This window comes from Camelus bactrianus, chromosome 7 (genome assembly GCF_048773025.1).
Source record: "Camelus bactrianus isolate YW-2024 breed Bactrian camel chromosome 7, ASM4877302v1, whole genome shotgun sequence".
Classification (NCBI taxonomy): domain Eukaryota; kingdom Metazoa; phylum Chordata; class Mammalia; order Artiodactyla; family Camelidae; genus Camelus; species Camelus bactrianus.
Genome location: NC_133545.1, coordinates 71,809,847 through 71,830,252, shown reverse-complemented (window position 1 = coordinate 71,830,252; position 20,406 = coordinate 71,809,847).

The window sequence follows — 20,406 nt, the reverse complement described above, 5'->3', positions numbered from 1 at the left end:
AGCTTTTACTGCTTGTGAGAAAGTCAATCCATCAACATTAATTGAGAGTCGACTTGGTGTAGACACTGAAATATGTTCGATTTATGCAGTGCATCAACTCTTTGGGGCCCTTAAACAACAGCTGCTGTGTTGGAAGGACTTTTATTGATTTGGTACCGAGGCAATAAAAAGCAATGTTCTTTGAAAGAGTAGGTCATTTGCTTCTTGAAAAGTAGGAACAGTAAATACAAAATACTAAATCTGTTCCATGCCTTTTGACTATCCCAACAGATGTCATGTCCTTCTTCAAGATCTTTAAGCTTGGGGACAGAGATTCTGTTGTAAAAAGTTTTTGTTTATATGAAGCATAAAACACTTAGATAGTCAAGTGATGTTTTCCTTATAAAGCGAGTTGGCTACCTAGCAGCAGGCAAATCTCTCAGTACACATTTTTGGATTTATGAATGTGCCTAACCAGGAAGTGCCAGAATACAGTCAGTCCATCAGCATGTCAGTGCTGTTCTTGTGGGATCATGGGCAAAGGCTGAACAGGTGGGTTTTTGTATATTCATAGAACAAGGAAATAGTCTGCCAAATTCAATACGTAGCCTGCTTTGTTTACTTTTTCACATGAAGTATTCATCTGCCAGTACATAAGCATAGTCAAAACTTTGTGGATTTCATCCTTCCAAAGCCGTGTTATGACAGTGTAAAGATATGGAAAGATAGGTATGCAAGAATCCATGCAAATTAAGTGGTGTTGCTTTTACTAGGCAAAGGGCCTGCCCCAAAGGAACAAGATTTGCACTGACTGTTTTATTTATACTCACCCCTGAACATGGAATCCATGCTAACAGCAACACAAAATGACACAAACATTAAAATAAATCTCTTTTTGCCTTTTGTTTTTACATCAACATTAAATATACAGAGTACCCTGAGTATAAAAGACTCTTCTATGTTCCATAGCATATTACGAACTGGTAATACTCTTGGTATAATTTGCATTCAAGTAAATATACCCCATAGCTTTTTGGTGGGGACATACCCCAGCTTTGAAAGAGGATGCATTTTACTAAGACTTCTAAGTGGGTTATTGACAAAAACTGACCTGGTGCCTGATTTCAGAAGTAGTTCATTTTCTGCACTGTTTGAAATGATGAATTTTTACTTTTCCATGTAACCCAGAATGTTTAGTCATCAGCTTTGAGAGTAAAGTACGTGGAGTTTTTTTTCCATCAGTGACTAAAGTAATCATGACATAAAATTCAAGATGGATCTATATTTAGGGGACGCAGGCTGGGGAGAGCCAGAGAGGAAATAGGCTTCTTTCTCAGCCTCCTCCCCTGGGTGCCTGGGACACAGCTTCACTAATGAGCTGGACTTGTTAATACTTAATCCATGTTGCTTCACTTAGGACGATGGCTTTCTGGACCTATGATAAAGATGAAAATAAAATAGTAAATTCTGCTAGAGTGAGGACAGTGTCTTATTAGCTTAGATGTCCTACATAGTATTGGGCACAGTGCTGACATCAGAAATGTTCAAAAGTTATTTCTTGTAATAAATTTATGGAGACCTGGAGCCTTTTGTGTGTGTGCTCTGCTGAGGTGACAGTGTAGTTAGGGTTTTTTTCCAAGGTTCAGTGTCATGGTGGTTCCATCTTAACACCCTAGAAATTTTAGAGTGACTCAAAAAAATCAATGAAAAACCCAATTTTAGTCTGAAATAGTGTCAATATATACAATTACAACTGTTAGCCCAATATTTACACTTTTTTCCTAGCCTTCAAAATATACCAGCACACTCTTTTTTTATGTTAAACCTTGTTCCATAGTGAGGAAAAATTAATCGAAGATGACAACATGAAAAGTTAACTAAATTAGATGTTTTTGTTCAAGGAAAAATGTGGCCATAATTTTAGTTTGTTCTTGAAAACAAAAACCATAAAGCTTTCCAAGACACTATCATTTAAAGTTTTACATATTGACCAGCTCGGTAGATTGCTCTACGTACGTACGTACACACACACACACACACACACACACACACACACACACACACACACACACACACACACACTTGAACAACCCACACTCTCCAGAAAGCAAGAGGCCCTGTGTTGGAGCATCACAGTCTTTTAGAATAATTAATGAAAATTACTGAGAAGAATGTAGTTGTCTTTTTAAAAAAGATCACAGTGTCAGCCTGACTGGGAACAACTTTGGGTACCAGGCGGTGCAAGGAAGAAAATTGAGGAGGTAGAATACAGGGAGTGAGCCCTCAGCTCTGAAGGTCACTGAAATACCACATGTTTGCCCAGTGTGAATATTTTTTTCCTCTTGCTATTTTTGGTCAGGGTCTCTGTGGAATCTTCAGATTAGGACATAAGCCTTTAAACAGTTTTAGTAATGACTTGTACAGACTGCTATCTGTATATTCTTTGTTTCCATATCTTATAGGATGTGTTGACTTCAGGCATTGGGTCCTGAGTGGTTTGAGCCCTGGTTCCCTTAGCAGTGACCTTTATGCTTAGATATTCCCATGAAATTTGAGGCAAAACATCCCTTCTTTGCTAATGGTACTCAAATATGCACTTCTGGGAGCTGTGTGCATGGCATTTCCTCCAGAGAGTTCATGTCTTTGGGGACATCCTGAGAGCAATCTTTTGACCTTGATGGAATAGGGCAAAATTTGCTGTTTCTAGTCAGCACATTCAGCTAGTGCAATAAATTTACAGTGCCAACATTAAGAAGCTCTTATGTCCTAAGAGGTAATAAAAAAAATACATATTTTTATTCATCAGAGTAGATTTCTACTTTATTCTACATACTCTTCTTAATGGGTTAGAATGATTTTCCATTATGATTATTGTAAATAAAACATGTTACAAGCCTAATTAACAAAGAAGATGAGAGTCATAATTATTTCCCAAGGGGCCTCTTTCTGTCCCCAATTCTGTCTCTTTTAAGATTTTTTATTATCTCTGTAATGCAACATTTACACTGCATACTCCCCTAACCTTATTCCTCTGTAAATTTAGCTCTGATTATTGCAACCACCTCTTACTTAGGTTTCTGATTCTAGTCTCTGCCCTACCCCAGTCTAACCTGTCTATTTGTGCCATGTTTAACTATCTCAAAACCAAGTTTCGTTATATTACTTTTCCTGTTGAGAAAACACAGAACTTCTTATTTATTACTGCCTCCTGTATTAATCCTACTCAGTAATCTAGTTAGCACCACCAAACTCTCCAAATGTATTTTCTATCACTTCTCAGAACACATTCTCTATAACATCTGGGCTTTTCTCTCTTTCTAATTTAGGTGTCCCAACTTAGCTTTTGCTCATTTTTTCCCCCTTACCTGGAATATCTTCTCTACCATATCTGATTTTTTCCCATATACCCATTCTTTAAGAAAGAACCTTATATGTATATTCTCCACTCTGTTTCACATCTACTAACTAACCCCCATTAGGTGGTTCTTTACTTTCCAAGCCCTAAGAGGAATGTGCTGCCGATCAGATTATCCTTCCTCGTTAACTAGGCAGGATATTTTCCGATGACCATGCCTTCTGGTTGTTCTCTTCTGTTTGCAGGCTCTAAGCTGAGGGTATGTAGAAGAACATCTTGTTTATTGAAATAATTGGTGAATAGTGAGTGATCAATAGATACAAGCTGTTTGACAGCTCTTTGCACCATCTTGGAAATGCAGGATTCTCCTTCTCAAATGATTGCAGGTGTGAAATATGACCTCTAATATTTGCAGGAATTCATTTATTCAGCAACTAATGTATTTAACAATTGTTATGTACCAGGCATGGGAGATTCAGCAGGAAACAAATTAGACGCTGCCTGTCACAGAGCTGAAATTCTACTGTGTGTGTAGGGGGTTCACACAGATAATAAATGCAATACATATTTAAAGTATATAGAATTATAGATGGTGACAAGTGTTAAGGAAAAAAATAAGAGAATGGACATAAGGACTATGGGGTTGGTGGTGAGGATGAGAGATGAGAATTTTATAGACTTTATCTAGGAAAGACCAAACTGAAAAGGTGATTCTTTTAGATCAAGTTCCATACAAACTGACTTTAACATGAAAAATGCCCGCAAAAAGTTTATTGGAAAGTGTCCTTTGGAAAAATCCATGTAAGTGAGTGAAGGAAGATGGAATATTGGCAGAAGGGGAAATTGGAGTGTAATGTAGTTGCAGCAGGGAACTCAGCCAACCCTAACAGCTGAGGACTGAGTAGGGCAGTAACAGAGGCTTCCATCTGACATTCTTCACTATGCTAACTCCTAGTGTACAAGCCAAAAAAGGAATTCTGCCACGTATATTCATTCCAACTGCCACATATGTTCATTCCGGGTATACATTCACGGACTCAAGAAATGACTGCTGGCTGGGTCTGTGAACGACTGTAATATTAATATGGTCCAGGATACCACTTACTACCTGGCTCCCATATGTGTCCAGTGTCACATGAGGGCTGCCGTGCTACTGCTGGTCCACAAGTATCAAAGTCCATGCACACCTCATAGGATTTGTTTGGTGAAGCTTCATTCTGTCCATTTATCGTGATGTTGAAGATTTCTCCTTCATGAGGACCTTTTAGTAATTGGGTTCTGCTTCTGAAAAATAGCTCTGTTCTGGAAATAGAAGGGATCATGACATTTTTTGACATTATCCTTCTAATGATTACCCTTGACTCTTTAGGTTGTTTAAATTCAGCAAACTTACACGGCCTGCTCATTTATTTTGGTTTTAAGAACACTCTGCTCTATTAACCATTTCCGTAGGTCAGTGCATAGCAGGCGCCCCAGGTTGCCACTCTGACCTTTACTCCTGTCTTTATAATATTACACCTGCTGTGGTTCTCATAATTAAATGCTGGCAGCTGGTCTCTGTTATTTTGGGGTATTATAATTCCCATTGCTTTGAGAAAGCCTAGCTCTTTAATTGCATTTTCTCTCATCAACCCCTTGCCTATATAAAGAACCATATCAATAATTCTGAAATTCCCACTCCCCAACTAGTGCATTCTTTACTATTTTAATACATGGAAATCTATTTGATCATTTTCTAAAATCTGATTATTAAAATTTTCCAATCAAGGATGCCAAGTTCTCTGAGCCTTTTGTTGCCTTCCTCTACCATTTGCCATGGGACAACAGTATATCCAGGCTTCCAAGAGCCATCCTGGAAAACATGTTGATACTGACTCTTAGGGTGTTGGCATCCTGTGTCATAGGAAAGGGCTTCTGTGTGATACAATTCCTTTATCCAACTTTATGCTCCACCTTCCTTTGATCTAGCGTCCTTAAAATACTAATATATGTATATATTATGTCTGGAGAAGGAGTATGGTGTTTAAAAAACAGAAACATTAAAGAATCTGCCTTTAGAAAAGAGTAACATGGGAAGTACTTAGTGAAGACAGAAGTCATGAGTGAAGGCAGAAAAGGGTAACAGCCATGCCGTGAAAGCCCCTGTGAACAAGGCTTCAGACAGTGTACATAGACACATATGTACACTCTTCCAGTTTCTGCAAGTACTTGTTGGTTAGTTTCTGGAGCTCTTTTGGTATGTGGACTCTTTCTTCAGGTAGCAGGTCCTGAATGTCCCTGGTCAGGTTATATCATAAGTAGATTGTAGCAATTTAACCTGGTCTCCTGGAGCAGTGAGTGTAGAGCCTCATTAGGTTGAATATTACAATACGAAGGACTGTGCATTGTCTTCATGAAAGAGAGAGTGCTAACTTTTAAAAGGGTAGAGTCTAATACTTTTGCCAGGCTAGAGGGTCCAAGTAGAATATAAGGATTCCAGAGTTTTTGATGTATCAACCCAGACACTGAGAATTCGAATTCTTTAGGTGCCATTCCTTTCCGTGAAAACCTTAACTTTGGTGTAGTAGTCTTGCCAAGTTTGAAATTCAGTCTTCTGTGGCACTCTCCTATCCTTTTAATTAAGTCCTTTGCCTGATCATTACTTCTCACCTTCATCTCTACTACAGGGGGTGAAAGTCCCTTTTTTTTTCACTTTTTAAAAAAACTAAAGTATAATCAGTTACAATGTGTCCATTTCTGGTATACAGCACAGTGTCCCAGTCATGCATATATATATACATGTTTGTTTTTATATTCTTTCTCATTAAAAGGTTATTACACGATATTAACATAGTTCCCTGTGCAATGCAGAAGAAACTTTTTTCTAAATCTATTTTTACATATAGTGGCTAACATTTGTAAATCTCAAACTCCAGATTTATCCCTTCCTACCCCCTTTCCCTGGTAACCATAAGGTTGTATACTATGTCTGCGAGTCTGTTTCTGTTTCGTAGATGAGTTCATGGTGTCCTTTTTTTCTTTTTTCTTTCTTGGATTCCACATATGAGTGATGTCATATAGTATTTTTCTTTCTCTTTCTGGCTTACTTCACTTAGAATGATGATCTCCAGGTCCATCCATATTGCTGCATATGGCATTATTTCATTCTTTTTTATGGCCAAGTATTCCATTATATAAATATACCACAACTTCTTTATCCAGTCATCTGTCGATGGACATTTAGGTTGCTTCCATGTCTTGGCTATTGTATATAGTGCTGCTATGAACATTGGGGTGCATGTATCTTTTGAATTAGAGTTCCCTCCAGATATACCAAGAAGTGGGGTTGCTGGATCATATGGTAGGTCTGTTTTTGGCTGGTGGTTTCCTGTTAGAACACTAGACAGTTGATTCACAAGAGAGAAGGAAAAGTAAATAAATACAGAAGCAGGTAGCAGTTGGGTGTGATGGTGGAAGAGTTTAAATATCTCCTGATTGCTTCTATTTTCTCAGTGAAAGAGGAAACAAGAGTGGGAGCATGTGTTGGAGATAGCAGCATGAAAGAGAAAGAATGAAGGAGTTACCTACTGCCTTACCAGCTCTTCTCTAAATAACCCTTTATATGAGACATACAATGCCCCCCTTCCAGCTCTACCAAAGGTATCTTAACAGCCAATTTACGTTCTCCAAATCACCAAGTCCTTTTTCCTTTTAGAGGTTGTCCTTGAATTCTTTGCAAATTTGGAGATTGCTAACCACTCATTACTCTGAAGCCTTGTTCACAGGGGCTTTCACGGCATGGCTGTTACCCTTTTCTGCCTTCACTCATGACTTCTGTCTTCACTGAGTGCTTCCCATGTTACTCTTTTCTAAAGGCAGATTCTTTAATGTTTCTGTTTGTTAAACACCATACTCCTTCTCCAGGCAGTCTCTTCCTCTTTAGGGTTCAGTAATCATAAGATGAAGCCCCAGATCTTTACCTCCACCTAGACGCCCCTCTCTCCAACCCGGTCAGTTTGTGGCTAGTCTTTTAGCACTTCAAATTGATCGTATTTGAAATTGAACTCACCATAGTTGCTTGTGAACCTCCCTATTCCATTGTGCAGCAGCATAATTCTCTCCATCCCTTGCGCTTGAAATCTGAGTCATTTCTGATTCTCCCTTTCTTCCTGCATTTAATACAGTTCTATAGTGCTCAAAAGCACTCTAAAATCTTACCTCCCTTTCCGCTTCCTTTGCCAACTCTCTTATCCAGGTACACACTTCTCTCTCCCTGGTTATTGGGGCAGTCTCTTAAAGAAGCTTGTTTCCTCTTTTCTTTCAACTACACTTCTATTCAGTCTAGCATCATGGGGCAGGAAGTTGTATCTTCCCAAGGAATAAACGGCAACATACCTTAGACAACTCTGTTCTTTAACACAAACGTTCAAGCTTGCATTCATCTTCCTCCTAAATTTTCGATTTCTCTCCTATATTTTAAAATTTTTTTAACATTTTTTTCTTCAGTTACAGTCGTTTTACAATGTTGTGTCAGTTCTCTCCCATATTTGTTCTAAATCCTAATCAAAATGAATCACTTACTATTTCTCACACATTTTGTGAGCCTTCATGCCTTTCATCATTAGCCTTGGGCTATCCTTGTTGCCACAATACCCTTTCTCATCTCAAAAAATTTGTTAGTGCCTGATTCTGATGTTGCTGCATTGAGTACTTTCAACTCCACCTGAACTGGAAAATTATTTATATACTCTCTGAGAAATAGAAAATTTTACTGGAAACTTTTTTTTAAAACATTTTTTTTATTGAGTTATAGTCATTTTACAATGTTGTGTCAAATTCCAGTGTAGACCACAATTTTTCAGTTATACATAAACATACATACATTTGTTGTCACATTCTCTTTCACTGTGAGCCACCACAAGATCCTGTATATATTTCCCTGTGCTACACAGTACAATCTTGTTTATCTATTCTACATTTTGAAATCCCACTCTGTCCCTTCCCACGCCCCAACGCCCTGGCAACCACAAGTTTGTATTCTATGTTTATGAGTCTGTTTCTGTTTTGTATTTATGGTTTGTTTTTTTTTTTTTTTTAGATTCCACATATGAACGATCTCATGTGGTATTTTTCTTTCTCTTTCTAGCCTACTTCACTTAGAATGACATTCTCCAGGAACATCCATGTTGCTGCAAATGGCATTATGTTGTCGGTTTTTATGGCTGAGTAGTATTCCATTGTATAAATATACCACCTTCTTTATCCAGTCATCTGTTGGTGGACATTTAGTCTGTTTCCATGTCTTGGCTATTGTAAATAGTGCTGCTATGAACATTGGGGTGCAGGTGTCATTTTGCAGTAGGGTTCATTCTGGATATATGCCCAGGAGTGGGATTCCTGGGTCACATGGTAAGTCTATTCCTAGTCTTTTGAGGAATCTCCATACTGTTTTCCACAGTGGCTGCACCAAACTGCATTCCCACCAGCAGTGTAGGAGGGTTCCCCTTTCTCCACAGCCTCTCCAGCATTTGTCATTTGTGGACTTTTGAATGATGGCCATTCTGACTGGTGTGAGGTGATACCTCATTGTAGTTTTGATTTGCATTTCTCTGATAATTAGTGATATTGAGCATTTTTTCATGTGCCTATTGATCATTTGTATTTCTTCCTTGGAAAATTGCTTCTTTAGGTCTTCTGCCCATTTTTGGATTGGGTTGTTTGTTTTTTTCTTATTGAGTCATATGAGCTGCTTATATATTCTGGAGATCAAGCCTTTGTCGGTTTCATTTGCAAAAATTTTCTCCCATTCCGTAGCCTGTCATTTTGTTTTACTTCTGGTTTCCTTTGCTGTGCAGAAGCTTGTAAGTTTCATTAGGTCCCATTTGTTTATTCTTGCTTTTACTTCTATTGCTTGGGTAGACTGCCCTAGGAGAACATTTTTGAGATGTATGTCAGATAATGTTTCTTTTCGCCTGTATTTTCTTCTAGGAGGTTTATTGTATCTTGTCTTATATTTAAGTCTTTGATCCATTTTGAGTTTATTTTTGTGTATGGTATAAGGGAGTGTTCTAGCTTCATTGCTTTACATGCTACTGTCCAGTTTTCCCAACACCATTTGCTGAAGAGACTGTCTTTATTCCATTGTATATTCTTGCCTCCTTTGTTGAAGATGAGTTGACCGAAAGTTTGTGGGTTCATTTCTGGGCTCTCTATTCTGTTCCTTTGGTCCATATGTCTGTTTTTGTACCAATACCATGCTGTCTTGATCACTGTAGCTTTGCAGTATTGTCTGAAGTCTGGGAGAGTTATTCCTCCAGCCTCTTTCATTCTCTACAGTAATGCTTTGGCAATTCTAGGTCTTTTGTGGTTCCATATAAATTTTATTATGATTTGTTCTAGTTCTGTGAAATATGTCCTGGGCAATTTGATAGGGATTGCATTAAATCTGTAGATTGCCTTGGGCAGTATGACCATTTAACAATATTGATTCTTCCCATCCAGGAGCATGGGTTATCTTTCCATTTTTTTAAGTCTTCTTTAATTTCCTTCATCAGTGTTTTATAGTTTTCCATGTATAAATCTTTCACCTCCTTGGTTAGATTTACTCCTAGGCATTTTATTACTTTGGGTGCTATTTTAAAGGGGATTGTTTCTTTACTTTCTTTTTTTGCTGATTCATCATTAGTGTAAAGAAATGCAACTGATTTTTGAACATTAATCTTGTAACCTGCTACCTTGCTGAATTCTTCGATTATTTCTAGTAGTTTTTGTATGGACGTTTTAGGGTTTTCTATATATAGTATCATGTCATCTGCATATAGTGACACTTTTACCTCTTTTCCAATTTGGATCCCTTTTATTTCTCTCTCTTGCCTGATTGCTGTGGCTAGGACTTCCAAGACTATGTTGAATAGGAGTGGTGATAGTGGGCCGCCTTGTCTGGTCCCAGATTTTAGTGGGAAGCTTTTGAGTTTTTCACTGTTGAGTACTATGCTGGCTCTAGGTTTGTCATATATAGCTTTTATTATGTTGAGATCGGTCCCCTCTATACCCACTTTGGTGAGAGTTTTTATCATAAATGGGTGTTGAATTTTATCAGAAGCTTTTTTGCATCTATTGAGATGATCATGTGGTTTTTGTCCTTTCTCTTGTCGATGTGATGTATTACATTGATTGATTTGCGTATGTTGAACCATCCTTGTGTCCCTGGGATGAACCCCACTTGATCATGATGTATAATCTTTTTTATGTGCTGTTGGATTCTATTTGGTAGTATTTTGGTAAGAATTTCTGCATCTATATTCATCAGTGATATTGGTCTGTAATTCTCTTTTTTTGGTGGTGTCTTTGCCTGGTTTTGGTATCAGGGTGATGGTGGCTTCATAGAATGAGTTTGGGAGTATTCCCTGTTTTACAGTCTTCTGGAAGAGTTTGAGAAGGACTGGTATGAATTCTTCTTTGTATGTTTGGTAGAATTCCCCAGTGAAGCCATCCGGTCCTGGACTTTTATTTGTAGGGAGATTTTTTTATTGCTAATTCTATTTCATTTCTAGTAATCGGTTTGTTCAAGTGAAGGACTGGTATGAATTCTTCTTTGTATGTTTGGTAGAATTCCCCAGTGAAGCCATCCGGTCCTGGACTTTTATTTGTAGGGAGATTTTTTTTTATTGCTAATTCTATTTCATTTCTAGTAATCAGTTTGTTCAAGTGGTCAGTTTCTTCTTGATTCAGTCTTGGTGGACTGTATGTTTCCAGAAACTTGCCCATCTCCTCTAGGTTATCCATTTTGGTTCCATACAGTTTTTCATAATATTCTCATATGATATTCTATATTTCTATGTTATTTGTTGTAATTTCTCCATTTTCCTTTCTTATTTTGCTTATTTGTGCTCTCTCTTTTTTCTTCTTGTGAGTTTGGCCAGAGGTTTGTCGATTTTATTTACTTTTTCAAAAAACCATCTTTTGGTTTCATTGATTTTTTTCTATTTTTTTTAAATCTCTATTTTATATATTTCCTCCCTGATCTTTATTATTTCCTTCCTTCTTCTGCCTTTTGGGGATTTTTGTTCTGTTTCTAGTTCATTCAGCTGGTGGGTTAAATTGTTTGAGATTGTTCTTCTATTTTGAGGAAGGCCTGTATCGCTATAAACTTCCCTGTTAGGATTGCCTTTGCTGCATCCCGTAAGTTTTGTGTGGTTGTGTTTTCATGTTCATTTGTCTCGAGATATTTTTTAATTTCAACTTTGATTTCATCATTGACCCATTTTTTTTTTAATAGCATGTTGTTTAATCTCCATGCTTTCCTTTTTTTCTCCTTTGTTTCTCTGTAGTTGATTTCTAGTTTCATCGCATTGTGGTCAGTAAAGATGCTTGAAATAATTTGTCTTCTTAAAATTGTTGAGACTTCTTTTCTGCCCAAGTACATGATCAATCCTAGAAAATGTTCCATGTGCATTTGAAAAGAATGTATATCCTATGTTTTTCGACTGTAATGCTCTGAAAATATCCACCAAATCTAATTTTTCTATTGTATCATTTAATTTCTTTGTTGCCTTATTTATTTTCTGTCTGGAACATCTGTCTAGTGATGTTAATGTGGTGTTAAAATCTCCCACAATGATTGTATTCCCATCAATTTCCCCCTTTATCTTTGTTAGTAGTTGTTTTATGTAATTAGGTGCTCCTATGTTGGGTACATATATATTAATGATTGTAATATCCTCATCTTGTATTACTCCTTTAATCATTATAAAATGTCCTTATTTATCTTTCTTTATGGCCCTTGATTTAAAGTCTATTTTGTCTGAAATCAGTACTGCTACACCTGCTTTTTTGGCTTTTCCATTTGTATGAAATATTCTTTTCCATCCTTTCACTCTCAATCTATATGTGTCCTTCTCCCTAAAGTGGGTCTCTTGTATGCAGCATATTGAAGGTTCTTACTTTGTTATCCAGTCTGCCACTCTACGTCTTTTGACTGGAGCATTTAGTCCATTAACATTTACAGTAGTTAATGATAGATGAGTGTTTATTGCCATTTTGAACTCATTTTTGCAGTTGATTTGGTATTTCCTCTTTGTTCCTTTCTTCTTCCTTTTGTGGTTTGGTAATTTTCTTTGTATTATCTTGTATTTTATTTAGTTTTTGTGACTCACTTGTAAATTTTTGGCTTGTGGGTCTATTAACCTATTAGTATAACTGTTTGTACTAAACAAATAATAATATAATTTCAAACCCATCCTACTGAGAACAAAAATTTTTTTTAAAAAGAAGAAAGAAAAAAATACTTTGTATTTTCTTGCTTCCCTCTCCCCCTCTTAATGATTTAGATGTCCTCTTTTACAATTTCGTGTTTATTCTATTTGTAATTCATGGTAGTTATCACCTTTCCAGTTATGAGTTTCTCATTTCTATAGCATCCTGCTTCTTTTCTATTTAGAGTAGACCTTTCAATATTTCTTTTAGCATGGCTTTAATGTTGCTAAACTCTTAGTTTTTGCTTGTCTGTGAAATTCTTTATGTCTCCTTCTATCCTAAAGGATAGCCTTGCTGGATAAAGTATCCTAGGCTATATCTTTTTTTCATTCAGGACTTATGATATATCTTGCCACTCCCTTCTGGCCTGTAGTGTTTGTGTAGAGAAATCAACTGAGAGCCTTATGGGGGTTCCCTTGTAACTCACTCTTTGTTTTTCTCTTGCTGCCTTTAGGATCATTTCTTTATCCTTGACTTCGGCCATCTTGATTATGATATGTCTTGGTGTTGGGTCTGTTTGGGTTCTTCCTGTTTGGGACCCTCTGAGCCTCCTGTATTTGGATATCTGATTCCTTCTTTAGGTTTGGGAAGTTTTCAGTCATGATTTCTTCCAATACCTTTTCAATCCCCTTTGTTCTTTCTTCCCCTTCTGGAACCTCTATTATGCATAGATTGGCACACTTTATATTATCCCAATGGTCCCTTATATTGTTTTCATTGTTTTTTTATTTGTTTTTCTGTCAGCTGTTCTGACTGGGTGCTTTCTGTTGTCCTGTCTTCTAGGTCACTTATTCGTTCCTCTGCATTATGTAGCCTGCTTTGTACAGCCTTTAGATCAGTTCTCATTTCAGCCAATGAGTTTACGAATTCTACTTGGCTCTTCTTTATAGCTTCATTTTTGACATATTTTATGTCTCTAAACACTATCTCTTTTAGTTCCTTCAGTACTTTGGTCACTCCTTTTTTGAAATCTTGATCTAGTAGGTCATCAATGTCTATTTTATTGATCGTGCTTTCAGATGATTTCTCTTGCTCTTTTAATTGGGAATGTTTTCTCTGCTTCTTCATATTGCTCATATCTCTCTGGCACTATGGCCTAAGGAGTATCAGTTATCTATTGTGGTCCATAAGGAGTTTATTTATCTATCTATCTAAAGCCTATGCAGGAATAAAACTTAAAAAAAAGAGAGAGAGAATTTTAAAAGAATGGAGAAGAAAAAGGTTTGAAAACTGTATAATCAATAATAGAAGAGCAAGTTAAAGCAGAATAGCAATTGAGTTGAGACGTCTTTTAAAAACCTTAATAAAAAGGAGAAAAAAATCAAAAACAATATTTGAAACCTGTGAATAATGAATAACAGGAGATCAAAACTAAGAGAATTAAAAATGAAATGAGGTGGATTTTTAAAAAAATAATAAGTTTTAAAAGAAAAATTTTAAATGGATTAAAACTGTAAACACATACAACTGTTTAAAAAGTATAAAGATTAAAAAGACAATAGAAAATAAAACATATAAAAAATTAAAAAAAAATAAAAAGATGTGTTCTCCTGGAGACTGTGCGCTCTTAATGATTTTATTGAGAAGTCTTTCTGTGTTCGCCCTGTTTTGTGAACTCAGCTTGCTGTTTCCAGAGGCCCTCCTTTGGCGCCCTCGTCTGTGCTGCTCCCAGTGCCTGTCTGCAAGAAGATGGCGCCCCCTCCCAGCACTGGGTCAGGTGCTGTTCTCCTTCGCGGTGGTTGGGCAGGTCATTCTCCCTCTGCGCTGGGGGCTGGTGGGGAGGCAGGTGGGTGGATCACGTCCCCTCCCAGCACCGCAGTTAGGTGCTGCATTCTTGCCAGGAAGTCAGGTGGCCGCCCGCCCTCTCCCAGCATGAGTCGCTCCGCTGTTCTGTGCTGCTGCCCGCTCTGCCTTGGGTAGGTGCTCCTTGCCGGGCTCGGGGAAGACCACGGAACAGCCCCGCCCCTGCTCCATTCCAAAACTCAGCTCCTTGTCTGTCTTACCTGCGCGAGTTCTCTGAGGTACCAGGGCAGAAAGATCCTATCTGCCTCAGGCTGTAAACAAGTCTCAGTCCTCCCTAGGAGGTTGCGGAGCCCTCAGGTGCGTAGTCAGGGCTCAGCCCCGCCCCCACCTGAGTGCTGGACACAAGAGGTAATGGCGGCTGTGGCTGTGCCCCGCTGCTCTTCTGGCGAGAAGCACCAGTAATGGCGCTGTGGGTCTGAGGAGACAAAGACTAGGCACCCCTTCCCCTAAGGGCACACCAGCAGTGTTGCTTTGCTTTTTTTCCATAATTTATGGGGGGCCCAGGTTGTTCTGCTCCATATCCCCTCCCAGCCACGGTGCACAGCACCCTGCAGTCCCCCGGGGCTGCCGCAGTGTAGCTTCCCCAGTCCTCTGTCCAGCTCGGGCAGCTTGTCCTGGCCCCCAGCTGCTGGCTGGGTGTCACAGGGACCCTTTGTGCCCGTTTAACTTGGTTCTGATGGTCAAGGGGTGCTCTGGGCAGATCTGAGCCTCGCGGGCTCTCCCTCTGTCCCTTTGGCCTCTCCGTTGGAAGGGGAGAACCCAGTGAACGAGTGCTATTCCTCCTTTGCCACTCCCTCCCTGCAGGACCAGTCCCGCACTGTTTTGCTTTTTCTTCTTTCTTTTTTCCTTTTCTCCTACCGGATTTTTGGCGTCTTTGTCTTTCAAAGAGGGCAATGTTCTGTTGGAGTTCAGCAGATGCTCTGGTTGCCTGAGTGGGTCCATAGATGTGAGTTTTGCTGTATTTATGGGAGAGGGTGAGCTAGGAGTATCCTTCTACTCTGCCATCTTGCTTCTCTGGGACCACTTTTATAATACTAATTGAATTTATTGCAATTTATTTCAATTCTTTATATATCTAGTTTATTACTCATACTAATTGATACACTATAGGTTTTGGAAAGAGAAACCTGAAAGAATACTGCATGTTACTTACAGTTCACTCAGAACTCTTCTACAATGAATGGAAATTTTCTGTGTCTGCACTGCCCAAAACAGCATCCACTAGCATCTTGTGACTGTTGAGCACTTGAAGTGTGGCTAGTACAACTAAAGAACTAAATTTTAAATTTTATTTAATTTTTATTATTTTGATTGAGATTTATATAGCTACAAATAACATTTAGACTGTACATGTTTGGCCTGCATATGGACACTGAGCTTTCCTGAGTCACCTTCCTCTGCAAAATCCATTGATCTCTCCAAATGCAGACCCTTGCTCTGAATGCAGCTTTGAGATTCAGACCTCCCCCAACTGTTGCAGAACTTCACTCTATGTGTCAGCTTTGGCACCCTGTCTATGACTCATGCTACGTGAACCCTAGTCTGGCTAGTTCCCTTTCTCCCCATAACCACCAGAACACGTCAGATCCTGAAGGCAGTCATGAAGCCATTACTCTCCTAATGCTAACGCACATTCCTGTAATTTTACTCTTGTTGGTTGTCATTTCTATTTTCTACCCACATATGGATTAAAGAGATATGACTGGCTGCTTGATGGATGCAGGAAGAGAAAGCAGTCTGTTTCAGTGACTCTGTATATTTGGGAACAATGGGAGATACATTTAGAAAAATAGATTGAAACAAAATTGTGGAGGGCATGTTATTCCAAGGTAGGGAGTTTAATATACAGGGTTGGAAGGAGCCAGTAAATATTTTGATTAGAAGTGACATTTTAAGAATAGAAACCTATCAGTACCACGTCAGCTGGCTTGGAAGAAAGGGAAATAGAAATAAAGAATCAAGTCAGGAGTCTATTACAGAAACTGAAACACTAGAAAATAAGGATGAGATTTAGAGTATTAAATATGGAAAAGTAATTTTAGAATAATATACAAATGCAAGAACTAATAATAGAAAAAGGTAATAGATGCTTGATGAAAAAAGGAACAAAATGAAAAAATGGTGTGGTGAAAGAAACCCCTTTTTTGGAGTCAGAGAGTCAGGCTCAAAAATCCTGCCTTCACTCTTTTTGAGTCTAATCGTATCCCCAAATCTCCCTGAGACTCAGTTAGCTCATCTGTAAAATAAAAATAATGATTCCAATGCATTTGCTGTGCGGTTATATATGATTAAATATTAAGGCATTTAAAAATCTGAATAGAGATAATTATGGAATAAATAAAGAGGATTTGGGGAAAAAACAACATATCTGAAATAGAGAATAATAAGACTAACATTTTATTTGTCTATTTTGACATAAGAGCAGGATCTCCTTCAGGCACCATATAATAGACTTTTCAAAATTCATGACTAGTACTCAAGATGGAGACTTAATATATTTTGAAAATGGAGGTTACAGGATATTTTAGAAGTACAGGAAAGGAATCTAGGCCTGGTATGACACCATCTTGTGAGGTTCCTGAATATACAGCCCTCCATCCTTGGGTTCAGACCATGATGAAATCTTATTTAGTCCATGGTAACAGGTTTCCTAGTCAGCTGCTGTCACCTCTCCCATTCAGTTTCCATAATTCGGCCAAATATATTCTCCTAAGCCCTGTTTGAAAATCTCCACTGATTTGGTGAGCCTTGACTTTTTCACCTCTCTGCTCTATGACTCCAATGGACCCATTTAATTTCATATCCCACTACTTTCCTAAAGTTATTTTGCTGTTAAATGTCAAATCTCCCAGAACTTTTCAGTGTTCCTCAGAACAAACACTTTGCTTTATCTCTCTGTGCCCTGAAGTTATTTCTAGGTGAAATATTACCATGAAGCCCATACACATCCAGGATACCAGGGTTACATTCATTCCAAAACTGAAAATATGTTCTATGTAAATTAGAAAGTTTCTTTTAGGTAAGCATAAGTCTATCAGTAAGAGTATTAGATTTAATGCTGTTATGTGTTGATGCAAACAATTTGGGTCAGATGCAGAATAAGCAAGAATCAGGTTGTCCTTCCTCTTTCTTAGCTTTAAAAAAATACTGCAAACCCAAACATTTGCATTAAGGACAGTAATGAACCATTGGCAGAATGTATAAAAGGCTTTATTATCCACCATGATTTTTGCCTAGAATGGGGCAGCTAACACTACTGAATTATCATTGAGTTATTTTTATTTGACCTGAGATGAATCATTTTAAAGAGAGTTATCCTAATTTAAAGTGAGTGAAATAATTATTTGTACCATCCTGTTTCCCTTCTCATACCTCTTGGTAGATTCTTCCTTAAAAGCTCAGAGTCCTCTCAGAACTTCCCATTTTCCAAATGTCACACTTCCCCCAAAGCCTCCCACTAAACAGAATGTTGTGATTCAGACCTTTCTGCCCTCTGAAGATGAAGTTATCAAAACTGTCTTCGTAAGCAGTATCAGGAAACAGAGAGTCAAGTGAATCTCAGTCAGCTTGTCTTCTTATCTAAAAATGAAGATACTAAAATACGTTGCCGTAAGTAAATGAACTAACACATGAGAGAATATCAGAACAGTGCCTTGTATATGGCAGTTTAAAAAAGTGATATTCTTCCTGGTCCTGTGCCAAAAAGAGATGTTCTAATAGCATTCCCCTAGGTAATGAGTAACGATACTCCAGCACGGTTCTTTATCCTGAGGGTGGCCTAATGGACATCTTGTTGTACTAGCCACCCTCACCCTCCTTCGGAGCTGAAGGGCTTACTCCTCTACTTGCTAGAATGTTGCTGCCTGATAGCTGAGAGCTGTCAGTTCTCTCCAGAAATTTCCCTAAGCTGAAAATGTCTACCTCACCTAAGATCACACACCTCAAAGGGGGCCTAGTCTATATGCAATGACTGGGGCCTCAAAACAGGACAACTCTGAAGGGCATTCCCAGTGTCAGAGATCCTGGTGGGTTGTCTGAGGCTTTATTATTACTGCACTGCAGCCCAGCTTCTCCCTCTGCTAATTTCACTTTCCCTACAGATGTTGATCTTGGGAACATTCCCTAATAAGCTTCCTTTACAATAATCTGTTTCAGAGTTGGCTTCCCAGGAAACCATGCAAAGTAACATTCCCCAAGCCAACACAGACTTATCACCACGCCAACTTTGAGGTGCACACTGCATTTGAGTGCTAAACAGCACCATTTTGACTCATCCTTGTCACTCATTCTCACCCTATTCCTGCACTCAAGGAAACACTGTCCATTCACTTTTTACTAGACTTTACTGTTTAAAATAGTTTCAGGTTTACAGCAAAATTATCAGAAGGTACAGAGACTTTCCCCATATCTTCATCTCCACACATGCATAGCCTCCCCTGCTATCAACCTGCCCCACCAGAGTGGTACGTTTGTTAGAACTGATGAATCTACGTTGACGCATCACTGTTACTCAAAGTCCATAGTTTACGTGGGGTTCATTGTTGGTGGTGTACATTCTATAGGTTTGGACAAATGTATGATGACATGTATCCATCATTATAGTATCAGAGTCGTTTTACTCCCCTGAAACTCCTCTGTGTTCTACCTGTACATCCCTTCCTCCCTGGCAACCCTTGGCAACCCCTGAATTTTTTATTGTCTGCGTAGTTTTGCCTTTTCTAAAATGTCATATAGTTGAAATCATTATAATATGTAGCCTTTTCAGATTGGCTTCTTTTACCTAGCAGTATATATTTAAACTTCTTCCATGCCTTTTTATGGCTTGACAGTGCATTGCTTTTTAGCATGGAATAATATTCCATTCTGTGGATATACCATAGTTTATTTTTCCATCACCCACTAAAGGACATCTTGGTTGCTTCCTAATTTTGACAATTTTAACAATAAAGCTGCAATAAATATCTGTGTGTAGGTTTTTCTGTGGACATGTATTTTGAACTCCGTTGGATAAATACCAAGGAGCATAATTATCTCATTTTATTGCTAGGTAAATACACCTCAAGGATTGCTATGTCTTCTTGGAGAGTTGAGCCTTTTATCATTATGTAATGTTCCTCTTTATTATTATTTCTCCTTCAATTTTGAAGGATAATTTCAAAATGCGGAATTCTAGGTTGGCGTGTTTTATTCCCGCAACAGTTTGAACATTTCACTCTATTCTCTTCTTGCTTGCATGGTTTCTGAGGAGAAGTCAGATGTAATTCTTATCCCTGCTCCCCAGTAAGTAAGGTGTTTTGTCCCTGTGGCTTTTTTCAGGATCTATCCTTTATCTCTGATTTTTTTAGTTTGAATATAATATGCTTAGGTTTGGTTTGGTTTGGTTTAATTTTTTATTTACATTTATCCTGCCTGGTATTCTCTGAGCTTTCTGGATCTGTGGTTTGGTGTCAGACATTAATTTGAGGAAACTCTGAGTCATTATTGTTTCAAATATTTCTTCTGTTCCTTTCTTCTCCTTTTGATATTTCCATTACACATATGTTACGCCTTTTATACTTGTCCCACAGTTCTTGAATATTCTGTTCTCCTTTTTTTCCTCCATTTTTTTCTCTTTGCTTTTCAGTTTTTGGAACTTTCTATTTAGATATCCTCAAACTTAGAAAATTTTCCTCAGCTGTGTCTCATTTACTAAGTCCATCAAAGACACTCTTCATTTCTGTTACAGTGTTTTTGATCTCTGGCATTTCTTTTTGGTTCTTAAAATTTGTAGTTCTCTTCTTATGTTGCCCATCTGTTATTGCATGCTTTCTACCTTATTCATTAGGTCCCTTAGTATTGTAATCATAGTTATTTTAAATTCCATTGTGGTAATTTTAGCATTCCTGTCATATTTGAATCTGGTTCTGATGCTTGCTCTATCGCTTTGAACTGTGCTTTTTGCCTCTTAATATGCCTTGAAATTGTACTAGGTAAAAAGAACTTCTTGTAAATAGGCTTTTAGTAATGTGTTGGTAAGGTGTGGTGGGGGAAGAGAA